The following is a 12,192-nucleotide window of genomic DNA, read 5'->3' as shown; positions in this document are numbered from 1 at the left end:
TTTTTCCCTCTTTATTATTAACCATACACAATGTTTTTCAAAGTACAATACCATTCATTTTACAGACGATTTTATTCAAACCGATTACAACAATTTCTACAATTGAAGAACAACAGTCACGCCTCAGTAAGTTTAGGGATTTTTAGAGAATCAGCACAAAGTATTACGAGTTCAAGTAGATATGCATGGTAAGTTTGAGAATGTGAGGCATGTTAGGATTGTCTGAGGTGTTCAGAATGGAGAGAGATTCTTGAAGATGGAGAGGGACTCCTGCTCTGCTGGTATTTGAGTTTTCATTTCACCGTTAAGGAACTAAGTGACAACAGTGAACCGTGACTGCCTCGTTGCTTGCCAAAGCTAGGAAGTTTAAAAAGAGACATTCAATGAGACAATGGTTGCCCCCATTCAAGAAAAGCTGAGCACTGTGTGATGATTTGAGAATCTGTGTGTGTGTGTGTGTGTCACTGTTCTGACAAGTGTGCTGTAGGCTGTATGCCCCTCAACCTCTCCAATCCTCCTGTTGGATGACTCATCTCTCTTCACATGCTCTGACAGGGATCGGGGAGCAGAGAACACATCGGGCTCCGTACCAGCCCCCACCCCTCACACATGCGCATACACACACACACACACACTACCTCTCTTCCCGTCCCAAACCATGTGAAAGCTGCTTAAAGAGATTATCCCAAGTACCAGGCTACTGGGAGATCATTAGGCCCACACCTGACAAAGACGGTGTTGCAACGCTGCTCCCTCATCCCGCAATCTCAACTTGACCTCTGCATACCAGGGTCAGCGGAGTGGGCAGGCCATGGAGCGCTACATGAGGAGATGGGATGGATGGTCATGTTTTACTCAAATGGGCTGAGATACTTGTTTTGTGTTTTTTATGATTACTAGCAATTAGAATTCTTCTAAGTGAAAGGTATAAAATAACATAAATATAAAAATGTAATGTACTTCCAGATAAAATGAGATGATCTGACAAAGATATAAAGAGTTAATTTTTACTGTTAAACAAATGAGTCTTACTGTGAGAAACTATGCTATGCAGTGGGTTCACATACTGTAACACGCTCAGTTTGACCTAAAAAAGTGCTCTCCAGCGGCCATTTTGTCTGAGTGGAAGCGAGTCACATGTCTCTAGACAGTGACTCAGTGCACTGCTTCCCTGGGTTCTTATGCTCTACTGTGGCTGTGGCCTAGTCTCTCTCTCTCTCTCTCTCTCTCTTTCTCTCTCTCTCTCTCTCATACCCACTCAGTGCACATACTGTCCCTGAGTCTACACCACATCTAAACTGACCCTTGGTAAATATGAATTCCAGCACATGAGTCACTGCACACACACACACAGACAGGATGTGGAGTGAATTCCCCTATATGTGCACTGAGAATTGCCATTGGAGAAGAAAAGAAAATGGCCGACCGCTGATATTTTTCCAAAAAATATCATCTGTAATGCTGAGATGGGGGACGGGGGAGGAATAGCAGAGAGACCCTTTCTCTCTCCATCCTCCACGCCCCCATGCATACCCCAGACCGGAGGGGAGCGTCTGTGCCTCCTGCTACCAGAGGCCAGGCGGTCTGTGGGACTCATTAGGGGCTCCTGTAAAACCCACCCCTGGGTGTCTCATGGCAGCAGATGACTCAGAGTGGATGTACGCACGCTGGCTACGCCTGCTGTCTACGCCCGCCACTGACTAACAAGCCAAACCCCCACAGCCCTGTATACGTTCTACTCAACACACACACACATACACACACACACACACACGCTAAACACACACATACACGCTAAACACACACACACACATGCTAAACACACACACACACATGCTAAACACACACACACACACACACACACATATGCTACACAGCTCGCTTGAAATAGATGCAAGAGATTTGTGTGGATGATGGGAAGAGAGGAAAAAGGTGGAGGAGTTTTGAGCTTGAGGGTGGGAGAGAGAGAGCGCGATAGAGGGAGAGAGAGTGATACAGAGAGGGAGAGAGAGAGAGCGATAGAGGGAGAGAGAGCGATAGAGGGAGAAAGAGCGATACAGAGAGGGAGATAGAGTGATAGAGGGAGAGAGAGAGGGATAAGGATCATTGTGGGCCTGAATGAAGGGAACAGGAAGAGGAGAACAAAAAATGCATTGTGAATCTTTAATCTGCCGCTTCTGTACCTTCACACTTAATCCTGATAGTGACGTCAGGTACAGGAGCTGTCAGACAGACAGACGCTTCTCTCCCCGCTCGGCCGCAGGCCGATTATGTAATCCCATGGAAAGTCTGAGCCGGGGGGACACACACACGCACGAGACAGACAATCTTGTTAAAGGGACATGGTTCCCAGGACATGCTTTCTTCCCTCTCAACATCTGCCATTCGCTGCAGGTTACATACTCCACACCCGGAAGTGGTTTAACCAATAGAGTTAAAGCTCACCCTCCTGCCCGCCAACCTCCCCCGAACTGGCGCTGATCCGGGTGAGATGGTCCATCTGCAGCTGCCCTCTACAGACACCACACCCAAAAGAGGGTCCGCACAAAGAGCAGTGGTGGCGCTGGACTCTAGATTGGACCGGGCTCCAATCGGAAACAGGTCTGGGTCCGAACCGATCCCAGTTCATACAGTGTTTAGGATGTGTGGGAACTATGAACGTACTTATTTATTTTGTAAAAACTGTCCTACTGCTGGTGGTGCTCCCAAGTGAGGAGTCTGGGCAGTAGCAGTCGAGTGGAGCTGCTATGTTTCCTAAAAGGTCAGAGGGCACAACACTTTTGGAACCTACTGGAGGAGGTAACTCAGAGTTTACTATGTTTGAAAATAGCACAGGTAATTAACACCTGCTTAACACACACACACATATACACAGGCATACAGTATGAACACCCAACTTCTCTTTTCCTATCTTTACTCACAAATGTCGTCAGAACACACACACACACACACCTTTTACCCTAGTCTGGTTTCATCTATCTTGCAGCCAGTTGAGGAGTTAAACGAGTGAGGCCAGATGAAACAGGGCTTTGCTGTTTGGCAGAACCAGCCATTTCTGTGTCACAGTGTGTTTTGAGAGAGCAAGTGTATATGTGTGTTTGTGCGTGTGTGTGTGTGTGTGTGTGTGTGTGTCTGTATGTGTGTGTGTTTGTGAGTTTGAGGTGTGTGTGTGTGTGTGAATGAGAGAGCGAGAATGTGAGAGAGTGGGTGGGTGTGTGTGTCTCCTCCTCATGTATATGCTAAGTCACACTATCCGCACACACTCACTGACATGTGTAACCTGATCTTTGTTCCTATGTTCAGTTCTTGTATGAGTTAGCTGTCATGGTCAGTTCCAGTTTCTTCGCTGCTAAGCTAAGCAGAGAACAAGCTGTCCATGTGAACATGGTGACATGGCAACAGACCAATGGGGACAAGCGAGAGAACTAATGCACAGACATTGTTTGGTAAAAGAGGAACGACAGTCTCCACAGTGACTCTTTGTTTCCCTTCCACTTTCTCTCTCTCTCTCTCTCTCTCTCTCTCTCTCTCTCTCTCTCTCTCTCTCTCTCTCTCTCTCTTTCTCTCTCTATGTAACTTACATAGAGACTGTCCTATGGTAAACCCACAGGTTACGTAGCTGAAATCATGGAATTGTGCTGTATATGCATAGTTCTCAGCTGGTTCCCGAGGCAGCAAAGGCTGCTGAGGCCTCTCTCTCTCTCTCTCTCTCTCTCCCTCTCTCTCTTGCTCTCCTCTCTCTCTGTGTCTGTGATCCACATGTAAGGCCACGTGAGAACAGTCTGCCTTTGATTTGCCCAGGCTATGGGGCCCTATTGGGATGTGCGCCGCATGTGCGCTCGCATACTTCAGGAAATTGTCAATAGCTGTTCTCGCGAACGGAGAGCACAAGTTCCTCTTCCTCTCTCTCTCTCTCACTCACTGGGGCCGACGGCACATGGAAGCCGTTACGACAGACATGCGATGGACGGATATGCCAGGCAGACAGACAGACAGACGGATGGATGGATGGATGGATGGATGGATGGATCGTTTTTTCACTGTTTTGCCATCTCAGCCTGTCTGTGTTGTCATTCTCTCTGCCTCTCTCCCCCTCTCTCTCTCCATTCTCCCCTCTCTCTATCCCCCCCCCCCCTCCCTCATGCACCCATGGTTTAATTGACCCAGTTCAGGAATGCCTCAGGAGAGGGATGACTCTGGAGGGTCATAGAGTGCGTCTGGGAGCGGTCAGCGCTGTCAGAGCAGGCCGTCAGACGCCCCGCTGTCTGCTGCCGTTGCCGCTGCTGCAGCGAGCCATCACCTGCGGCGCCACGCTCCGCCACACTCCACACTAGGCATGTGCAGGAGAGCGCAGCTGACACCCCAGAGAGGAGGCGGGGAATACTACCGAGTCACACACACACATGAGCATGCCTGTACACATGCACGTACATATCACACATACATACAAAATGTACCATACAGACAATAACATACACAATAACATACAATAACATACACAATAACATTTTATATTCATTAGGTTAATGACTTGATTTTGATTTATATCTGTGAGTTTATTTTTGTCTGTTTTAATATATAGTATATGTACTATATATGGTATCAGTGAAAACATCGTGATATACGTTCAGTATATTTCCTCTATAAATTTCAATTAGCTCTAATGGAAAATAGCTCATATTGACTCCAGGGGGGGTTGACACAGGGTGCTCTATGCTTAATAATAATAATTCAGCCCAAAAGCCAACCCTCTATTTAGAGTCAGTCTTATATTTAACCCAGACGACCAGACACACATACACACTCTGCAGTGACACCCTTGCCTTCAGCACACATGAAGATACTGGGTGTATTGAGGACACCCACTTACATTTTTCCCCAGAAGTGTTTGCAAATCCTCTGACCTGAGACGAACTCCAGATTACTCAAGAGCACAGATTTCCCCCTAAAGTCAGCTGGAAGTGCCACTCTATACTACCACAGCCTTTTGCATCACATCGAAAGTCCCCCTTCCTGTTAATATAGGATTATATCTGAAGTGACATCATTAAGCTGGAAATTCACCATATGAATTCAGGTCCCACTTGTTAAGATTAAATAGGCTTTAGGAATGTAACACTTACATATTTCATAGCAAAATTTACAAAATAAATGAGTCTCTGAGGTAGGCTCTGTTGGTGTCTACAAAATGGACCCAATTTGTGGAAGAAGATAGATAGATAGATAGATACTTTATTGATCCCCAGGGGAAATTCAAGCAAGCAGTCGAACAAACATTACTGAAACTCCCTACATCTGAAAGGGATTTAGTCCTTCTCTTAATAATTAATTGCAGCATTAGTCGTATGAATGGGATGTCCATTGTCATCAGACTCTGCGTTGTTTTCCTCTGCGTGTTTCTTCCTTAACTGTCCTGCCACCCAGGGCGTTGCAGGGTCCCTGCGTGGGAGTGTTTAACTGACCTCTGACTCCAAGGCTCTCTGTGGGGAAGAATGTGCTAATGCAGCGCAGCTTTGGCTTGGACCCCACGGCTCCCAGCACGGCTCTCTGTCTGCGTCGCCACAGTCCGCAACGTTCCACTCCCCCCTGGGGACCGGTGCTGACCAGTCACGCCAGGCGCATGCCGTACTGTGGAGTGCAAAACCACAGACCAGAGCTCAGCAGAGCATAGCCTAACTTAGCATAGCTCAATACAGCACAGCCTGCTATGCAGAGCTAACATAGCTCTCTGTGTAGAACACAACCACAGGGTACAGCAGCACAACGCAGCAGTGCATAGCTTAACAAAGCATTGCATAAGAGAGCAGCCTACAGCACAGCCATAGCAGCATACCACTGAGCACAACGGCATGATATGACAGAACAGCAACTTGAGCCATGTAGCACATGACAAAGTAGTATTGAATTATATAACATATGCTGTATGTACAGTGCATAGAAGACTGCAGAAGCTAATAACGTGTTATTATATAATGATAAAGTGTTTAGTCTAGTGTCAAGTGTCTACAGGGTGCACAACTTTGAGGAGCACTTCAGCTGATGTCACAGTGGAGTCATGCCATACTACATTCAGCAAAACAGTGGAATGTAGCAGAAATGTAGAATCGTGCAGCACAGAAGAACACATCATAGCACAGTGAACAGCAATGTGGCACAGCCCACTGGACGTGTGCATTGGGCTTGGTATCCTGTGGGACTCAACACAAAAGAGCGCATTTTTACAAGTCCAAATAGACTGTGCAGGATGAATAACAGAACAAGTCCAGTGTTGTCGGGTTAACAAACACACTGTACATTACGAAAGCCTAAACCAGAAGTGGGAGTATGTGTGGTGTTGGTCAGTGTGTGTGTGTGTGTCCTGTAGGAGTGGCCAGGCGTGTGATTAAAAAGTCCCATGCAGCTTCATCGGTGTAGGCTAGAGCACAGACTGAGACGAGACTCCACAGCCTGTCTCCACTGGGCTGAGCAGAGCAGTAGCAGAGCTATACTAGACCACTAGACCGGATGCAGTACTGTGGTGGTGGGGCAATGCACATGGTCCCGCACAACCTCACAATCACAGCATGGTGCCAAGCAGAACAGCATATTATATAAGAGCACAACAGGGCACTGTGCAAGGCCACATATTAGCACACAGCACAGTCAAGCCAGCTTTACTGTTGCAGAGGGCATTATGAATCCTGAATGGCAGCATGGTTGCAAAAAATCAACACAGCTTGGGACAGCACATAGTTTGTGGTAAAAGCAGTCCTATCTTCTGGCTGCATTTTCCAGAATCTACTATCCTATAAGGCATTTGAGACGCCACAGTGATAAAAAGGGGGGAGCTAAAAAATGACTGCCAAAATAGTTGGGGTCCAAGGACATTAAAAGAGATCAGGTTTGTGAAGGGTGCTTTTGAGATGTAATAAGTCACAGGTTACCAGTTATACTGTAAAAAAAATGTTATGAGTACTGTATTCACTTTTTCAATTACTTCATCCAAGTAATGTACCAAATCACATTTGATTTCTACATGGTAAAAAAATGCAAAACAACAGAATGTTATAGTCTACATAGAAGCCTTCAAGTCTACAGAAAAAGTAAATAATCATATTTACTGCCCAACCTGAAAGAAATATAATTTGGTATGTTCACTGAGCAGACCTAATTTCTTACCAAATGGGGATTTCTTCAACAGGACATGAGCAGTCGTAAAAACATAGTTGGAAATGCAGACATGTCTTGTCCAGCAAGCTGCAGATGGGTGCCATGCATGTCCATGGGTGTGCATTAATAGCCTATCAATAATACTGTAGCTCTAAGTATAAATCTTTGAATATTAAAGTATAGATCTTTACAGCAATGAGAAAGCCTGTCAAAATTCTGAATGATATGTAGGCTATAGGCCTATATACCACATTTCAATACTAGTTATTTTAGACCTTTGTGCTGCTTTCAAAGTATTGATCATCCTATTTTACAGACTCTAAATCCTGAACAAATCCTGAATACAGTGCCCAAACCCAGCTTTTGGTTTACCTCTCTGTCTTCCGCTGATCGATGATCATAGTGAACATTCACTCATATAAAAGTAAGTTATGTAGTTCTGCAAGGTTCACTTCTTGTAACCCTGCTCATTTCTTTGTACAGATTTCTTTCTCTGTAAAAAGCAGTGTTATGCTGTTTGATGATACCCAGCTGATGAAACTGCAGCTATTACTATTGAAGACAATGTCAAAGCATGGATGTCTAACAAGTTCATGGTCCTTTTCTGTTAATTTTGCATTTGATTGTGTTGTGTGATTGCATTTGATTTCTATAATGTTCCTCATCGTAAAAATTCAAAGAACTTGGGGATTTCATCATCTATAGTTGATAATATCATTCAAATATTCAGAGAATCCAGAGAAATCTCTGTATGCAAGGACCGGGTTGAAAAACAGTATTGGATGGCCACGATATTCAGGCCTCAGGTGGAACTGCATTAAAAACAGACCTGAATCTGTTATGATGCATGGGCTCAGGAAAATCTCCAATAACCTGTTCACACAGTTCAATGCTGCATCTATAAATGCCAGTTAAAACTCCACCATGCAAAGAGGAAACCGTATAAACATGATCCAGAGACACTGATGTCTTCTCTGGGCCTGAGCTCATTTAAGATAGGCTGAGGCAATGTGGAAAACTGTCCTGTGGTTAGACCAATGAAAATCTGACATTCTTTTTGGATATCATGGATTCCACATACAGCTAAAGAAGAGAGGGACAAACTTTGAATTTAGACGGTTTCTTCATAGCTAATGAGTAGAAAATGCATTGTTTTGTCACGTAAGGACTCTCTGATATATTACAGACATTTTGAGTCTGTTAAGAGGCAAAAAACGTTTAGATGATGCTCCCAGAACTAGCATTGTAGCTGCCTAGGAGTACTGGCCATTAGCCGCAGCTACTCAAGTTCGGTAGCACCGATTTTGGTCGTCATTTTTCTTGTCGACAGTAGGCCTACTCGACGACGTCTAGAGATCAAGAGCCATGTAAAAATCGGCCGGATTTCTCCTTTAATATTTTGGAGCAACATATGCTGTCATCAAGATGTCTTTTTTAGGGTCTTGAATATTTCCATTTGGCATGTATTACACAAGTCAGGCAAGTATAGAACAACATTTCATTCTCAATATTCCAGCAACTGGTCTCCTCAGATCCCAATTAAAGAAAAGGTTATGCAACACAGTGGTCAGCATGCTACTTTTTTGAAACGTGTTGCTGGCATCAAATTCAAATTCAAATTCAAAATGAACATACATTTTCCAAAAAAAAAAAATGTGTTTCAACGATATGTTGACGGCACTATTTTCAGTTAAAAATGGGGTTTATATGATTTCCTAAACATCCCATTCTGTTTTTATTTACAATTTACAAAGCGTCCCACCTTTAAAAAAAAAAAAAAAAAAAAAAATCAGGGTTGATGCCATAGGTAGTGTAGCAAGGTGAAACACAAACTTATGGGAGTGACCGAATCAGTGTATCTTTAGCATGAAGTAACCATCAGCCTTGGTGACACAGTGTGGAGGTGTTTATGGTGTTGGAAATGAATGGCAGGGGAAAGACACCCAGCCAAACCCCATTTAGACTCACTCAATACCTCAGAATGGACCTTCTGTAATGGCATTTAACATGTTCCACACCTGAGACACACAAGGAGGTTATCCCACAGACATCCCAGAATATCCCGGTCAGCTGGTCTCCAAGGGTGACGGAGCTAAGCCAAGCCCACGTGAGAGTGTGAAGGTGGTGGCTACGTCAGCAGGGCCATGTGTCTGTGTGAGATTGTGTTTCTCTCTCTCTCTCTTTGTGTGTGTGTGTGTGTGTTAGTGAGTGCATGTGTGTACTGCACTGGTGTCAGAGTGTGTGTGCGTGTGCCCTTTGTACTGCCTGCTATGTGCGTCGGTATGTAGCTAAAGGTCGAGAGAAGGCACATGGGGCTCAGGAAAGGGAGAACTCCGTGCACTCCGTAGCCATGACACCCAGAGGCCAACAAAGCCTTACTGTAGTTTTCCAACCTACTGTAAAGCAGCTGTATGTTAAGGGCTGTACACCAGAGAACTCTATATGACTTTAAAAAGACTTTTCACATATCAAATGTATGCCTGTTTTTATGTACTTGCTGTGTGTGAGAGAGTGTTGGTTGGTTTTTTGTTCTCAGTCTGAGCAAAGACAATTAACTCACATGAATCCAGCACCACATAAATCGATTGTGAATTAATCAAAACAACACATCAGTCTGTTGGTATTAATGGCTGAATGAATCACAGGTTCAATAAAATGATGAGTCACCCCCTCCGCCCTCTCCACCGGCGATGTAGCATGCCTACCGCGCCAGGCAATGGCTCTGGCAATAGCATCGCTCAGCACTGGAATGAGTTTCTAGAACATTCCCATGGATGCCCCATGGCTGGCGCTGGGACAACTCCTGTCTGTGAGGTGTGTCTGCAGGCCCAGACAGATCCTGATTCTGCTCCTCGTGCTCATGAGTGCTCCGGCGGCTGCTGCTGCTGCTGCTGCTGCACACGCCCAGTGAGCCCAGCCCCAGCCCAGCCTCGCCCCGCTCCTGTCCCCAACCACCTCCTGCTGGAAAGCACAGGTACTGCACTGGCATTTACTGTGCGTGCAATGCACACACACACACACACACACACACACACACACACACACACACACACATAAAGAGAGAGAGAGAGAGAGAGAGACATATGCTCACTGACTGTCTAACCTTCATACACACAACCATGTAAAAACGCACAGACAGATATGTCTCTTTCACATGCACATACTAAAACAAATCAATTCTTTTTTTACGCACACAAACACCTTCAGATATGTACATACATACTCTCACACACATACAGTACATACACTATTTCAATTACATGCACACAGAGATTGACCTCAATAATATGCTTAAATATCACACATACACACACACACACACTCTCTCACACACACACACACACACACACACGTGCAGTGGGGCAGATGTGCCGATATGATCACATGCAGAGACATGTCTCACATGCACAAAAAAAGGTAAACATGATCTTTCGTATACAGACCAACAATCTTAGGGGTGCACATATACATACACAGATGCACATGTACATACATACACTCTCTCTCTCTTGCTCAATACATCATTCTCTCTCTCTCTATCTCTCTCACAGACACACACACACACACACACACACACGCACAGATGAGCTCCCTCTTAGTCTCTCACATGAACACACACGGACACCTTTGCACATTCTGTGAGCTCTCCATCTGTTTTCCAGCTGAGAAGTGCAGCCAGTTAAGCACCACAATGCTTAGCAGTGTGACAAACAAACCATTACGAGACTCTTCTGTCATTAGCATGGAAGGAGTGAGAGGGAGAGAAGTAGAGAGATTTTACCTAAGGGGTGACACAAACACTATTAGATTCCCGTGTGATGGCCCTTCTGCAAGCTTGGGCAAGCCACGTGTGTGTGTGCGTGTGTGTGTGTGTGTGTGTGTGTGTGTGTGTGTGTGTGTGTGTGTGTGTGTGTGTGTGTGTGTGTGTGTGTGTGTGTGTTGTGTGGTGTGTGTGAATGTGTATGTGTGTGATGAGACAAGCTGTTTAATCATGCTGCTAAAAGTGGCAACATACAAGGCTCCGTGACCACATCCCCCCACCCCCTCCCAGTCTTATCTAGGGCGTCTAATGTAGCCCCCCCCCCCCACACACACAGGGATGGGCAAAAATACATCAACATTTATTAAATACACTAAGTGTTCGAAATTGAAATACGAAATATAGTGGCCACGACATGTATCGACATAAAATAAAATACTGTATTTTTCTTTTTTGAAAATTCTAAAAATATTATTTAAAGGGAGCATGAAATCACTTTGCAAACCTTCCATATCTGTCTATTTTATCTCTTCCTTTATCTGTACACTGACTCGGTTGATTAAATAGACGGTGTTTGAGAGACAGAGCTTTTCTCTGCCTACGAGACATGCCGACTATGCTGACCTGCCTGTTCCATTTCACAGCCTAAATACTGTATCAGAGATGCACTCAAAAAGTCATAACTGAACTTAAAAGTGGTATAAAGTGGAGATAAGTCCCTGACATTGTCAGTGCATGCCCAGATTGCTGGATATTGCACTGTGCAACGCTGTTGATCAGGAAGGATCATGACCCTTTTAGTTGTTATTTACCTACCGTGTAAGAGCTAAATGATGTTATATTGCCAAGGGGATAAATGTGAAATTTTCATTGTGTTGCTTTAGGTGATACATGGGGTAACGTTTTGAGCAATATTACAGGGCAACCACAAAACCAGTTCCATGTATTCCAATTGGATAATTCAAGTTCTCAAGAAGCTGATGATTAATGTTCTCAAGAAACTTGAGGTTGGTGTGAGAGGGAGTGTATTATGTGTGTGAGTAACCTACACGTTACTCATCTTGCACTGGATCATCTTCCTGAAACTCAAGAAGTCTGGTCAAATTTACTAAATCATCACCAGTCGAGGCTACATTTATTATTTTGCACTTTTATGATGTCATCACCAAAAGTATTGTTTTTTCCAAAAATATTTGGCAGTATTTGTAAACTACAAAATACACACCTAATAAGTAATACCAAGTCATTTTCTTCAACCCAATAAAATACAAATGACAAAATAC

Source organism: Alosa pseudoharengus, unplaced genomic scaffold (assembly GCF_046254945.1).
Source record: "Alosa pseudoharengus isolate Yale_2024_CS ecotype anadromous, Long Island Sound unplaced genomic scaffold, YU_APseudo_1.1 YU_APseudo_1.1_scf_13, whole genome shotgun sequence".
NCBI classification, from domain to species: Eukaryota; Metazoa; Chordata; class Actinopteri; order Clupeiformes; family Clupeidae; genus Alosa; species Alosa pseudoharengus.
The sequence above is the reverse complement of the archived record's forward strand: the minus strand, read 5'-3'. Positions refer to the sequence as shown.